General features: G+C 47.1%; 1 pseudogene; it reads left to right on the top strand.

Moving 5' to 3' along the window:
* Positions 1-450: 450 nt before the first annotated feature.
* Positions 451-690, top strand: LOC110568575 (small nuclear ribonucleoprotein E-like; annotated as a pseudogene).
* Positions 691-3,854: the final 3,164 nt, after the last annotated feature.

Raw genomic sequence — 3,854 nt, forward strand, 5'->3', positions numbered from 1 at the left:
TCAGGAGTTTTGAGACCAGCCTGACCAACATGGTGAAACCCCGCCTCTACTAAAAATACAAAAATTAGCCAGGCGTGGTGGCATGCACCTGTAATCCCAGCTACTTGGGTGGCTGAGGCAGGAGGATAGCTTGAACCCAGGAGGCAAAGGTTGCAGTGAGCCTAGATTGCACCACTGCATTCCAGCCTGGGTGACAGAGCAAGACTCTGTCTCAAAAAGGAAAAAAAAAGCCATTTTGCCATATAGGCAAGGCAATCTCTAAAATAAATATCCCAAACCATTACACTGCCAATATAAATTAAATGATCAACGTTAATAATAGTCCTCAGTAACTATGGCTACTGATGAAGTAGGGTTTTAGAGTTAAAAGCTTGAAGTCCGTGTGCAGGTGTGCTCTTCGTGAAATTCCACAGTGGCATTCCGTGGCCAGGCCAGAAAGTGCAGAAGATTATGGTGCAGCCCATCAGCCTCATCTTCAGGTACTCACAAAATAGATCCCAGATTCAGGTGTGGCTCTATGAGCGAGTGAATACGTGAATAGAAGGCTGTATCATTAGTTTTGATGAGTATATGAACCTTGTATAAGATGATGCAGAAGAGATTCACTCTAAAACAAAGTTAAGAAAACAACTGGGTCGGATCATCCTAAAAGGAGATAATAGTACTTGGCTACAGCGTGTCTCCAACTAGAAATGATCAATGAAGTGAGAAATTATCGAGAAGGATACAGTTGGTTTTTAGATGTCCTTTGTCCAATATGAACATTTATTCATATTGTTCTGATTACCCTTATGTTATTACAAGATGGCAATAAATGCTATGGGATTGTTTGTATTTTTGTTTGTTTGTTTTTTAAAAAGCTTGAAGTCTAAAGTCAGATTGCTTGGACTCATATTCCAGCTGTGCCGCTATGTGAGCTGGATGAGTCTCTGTTTCCTCGTCTGAAAATGAGGATAACAGCAGTGCCTACCCTTGCATTGATGAAGGAGTCCATTCAACCAATATTCAGTGATAGCAACTTTGTGTCAGGCACTGTGCTAGGCTCTTGGGATTTATCAGTGAGCAGAAAGGGCCACATTTCCACTTAGGAAGAGCTTACACTCTGTGGGGGAAATGGAGCAGGCAGCAGACACCACTGGTGCCTGTTCCAGCCACTTGGGCCACCGCTGAGTTCAGCCACAGCTGTGGGGGCAAGTTCTGACTCTTCTCTGGCTGCCAGAGCCTTCTCCAATGCTATGACGTAGCTGGAACCAGTTTGGCTCTCAGGCAAGCATGACCTGGAAGGGAGAAATTACTGCCCCAGAGGCAGCCCTCAACAGTGTAGGTGAGGAGTGGGAGAGAGAGGCTGAGGCCCCCGTCCTTCAGAAGAACAACTCTGGGAGGCATTCTGTATGACCCGCCTCAGAGGTTCTGGCAGGATAAGGCTCCAGAGTAAGGAGAGAGGCTGGTAACACCCTCACATTGACTTCGCACTTCTCCTGTCTCACCTTCCCTGCTTTCTGGCAACATTCTCCAAATAAGCTATCTGTATCCAAACCTTTGTTTCAGTCTCTCCTTCAGAAGAAATCCAAAGTAGAACAAATCGTAAACAAACAAAAGCAAGAAAATATGAAAGAGTAGTAAGTGCCACGCAGAGAATGAAAATAGGTGTGAACAAAGTGAGTGATCGGAGACCCCCGACACTGGGCCACGGAAGGCCTCCATTGAGACCTGAGTGACAGGAGGAACCCAGCCATGCACCGGCTGGAGGATGAGTACCCTGCAGAGGGAGCAGCTGGTGCCAAGGCTCACAGCAGGAGTGTGCGTGGCATGTTGAAGAAGAGAAAGGGCAGCGAACCTGGAATTTAGTGGGTGAGGAAATGAGGTGAAGAGGAAGGCCAGATTGTGAGCGACTTTGCTGTAACCTGGGTATACTGATTTGGGACTTTATTCTAAATGCTATGGATGAGAAGTCATGGGAAGATTTTAAGCATAGGAGGAACAGGGATTGATCTTCAGTTTCAAACCAGTTTCAAATCGCCCTGGCTTAGTGGGTTAGAATAGACATGGAGTAGGAACAGGAGACCCGTTAAGGAGGCTACTGCAGGACTCCTGGCAAGTGATGACGGTGGATTGGATTGGTGTTGGAATAATGAGGATGAAGAGAAATAGATGATTTGGGAGATGTTTTGTAAAGAATAATGGTAGCTGGGCATGGTGACTCAAGCCTATAATCCCAGCACTTTGGGAGGTCAAGGCGGGAAGATAATTTGAGCTCAGGTGTTCAAGACCAGCCTGGGCAACATAGCAAGATCTTGTCTCTTAAAAAAAGAAAAGAAAAAAAAAAAGAATAATGGCAAACACACTAGGCCCTACTATATGTCATGCATTCTTCTAGCAAGGAGATAAAATAAATCACTTCATGCTCACAAAATCCCTCAGAGGTGGTACTGTTATAAGCCCCATTCTACAGATGGGGAAACTGAGGCACAGAACAATTGAGTAACTTATCTAAGGTTGCCCGGAGCAGAGATTTGAACCAAGACCATCTGGTTCAACAGTCTGTACTCTAACCACTGCAGACTCCCCTGCCCCTCTAGAACCCACCCCCTGGCTGAGGGATCTGACATGGAGGTAAGGGGAAGAGGAAGCTAGGAGCCAAGCCGCAGCCCCGGAAGCCCAGGTGTTAAATACAATTTATGAGACAAAAAACCATTGTTTTGGACTGAGCCCCTATACTAGACCCCAGCAGAACAGATCAAACCGGAATGGAGTCCCTCATGCTAGGTGCCATGTAGTCAAACTAAACTTGGAAACAGGGCAGTTTCTTGAAAAACAAGAGATTCACAGCTACCAGCCCAAAGGGGCTCATCAACCAGAGCCAGCATGATAAGGAAGTCTTCTCTGCTTTAACCCTCTAAGGAAAGTAACCTGGAAATGACCCCTCTGCTTCTTGATCCTCATTTCTGCTTTCTTCAGCCTTTTTCTGCCTATAAAGCCTACCACCTCTGCTCAGCTCATTGAAGCACCCCTCTAGTTTGCCGAGGGGATCTGCCCAATTCATGAATTGCTAATAAAAGCCAGTTAAATCTTTGAAACTCAATTTGTTGACATTTTGTTCTTTGAGACAGCTGTTGTTAGGACACCCCTTCCCTGTCCACATCAACACTGTGGTTATTATGGAGCGAGACCACCACCCTCTCTGTGCTCCTGGCAAGACCCCCACCCACCCCTGTCTCTTTCCAACACAGCTTCAGCACCATGATCTGCCTTGAGACCACAGCGAGGCATCTGAGCCCTCTTCATGTCTGTTACTATAGAAGCTCAGGTCTCCCAGGTCTCCCCTTGCTCCTCCAGACTTGAATCCTCATGCCCGCCTTGCCATTGTCCCCAGTTCTGACCCTGTCTCCCGAAACCTGCCACTCTGTGTTCTGGACTCCTGTGCAAATCTCTAAGGGTCCCCTTGATCTTCTTACTCTGATTCCTGGGGTGCACATTCATATCACTTCGAGGGCTTAAAAACATCCTGAAGTCCAGGCTCCTCACTAGACCAGTTAAATAAGATTTCAGATTGTGGCATTCAGGTATTGGCATGTTCTCAAAATTCCCTGGGTGTTTCTAATTTGTGGCTGGGTCGAGGACCACAGATGGAACAGTCCCTGGCTCTTCCTCAGAGCGCAGCTGCCTCAAGTGGCTGTGTTCACTCCCTGCTGCCTCCGAACCCTGGGCCTGAAGGTGCAGTGGGCTCCTCTCTCCTCTCTGCTCCCGCTCGTCACTGCCACTCTCTTCTCTATCGTTGTTTCTGTAAAACCTTCAGGCTTTGAACCTCATGTCATCAAAGCGCACCTCCTGGCCACCAGGTCACCCCTGATTGC

The sequence above is a fragment of the Aotus nancymaae genome, unplaced genomic scaffold (assembly GCF_030222135.1).
Source record: "Aotus nancymaae isolate 86718 unplaced genomic scaffold, 86718_ANA_hifiasm-v0.15.2.pri h1tg000015l_0, whole genome shotgun sequence".
NCBI lineage: Eukaryota > Metazoa > Chordata > Mammalia > Primates > Aotidae > Aotus > Aotus nancymaae.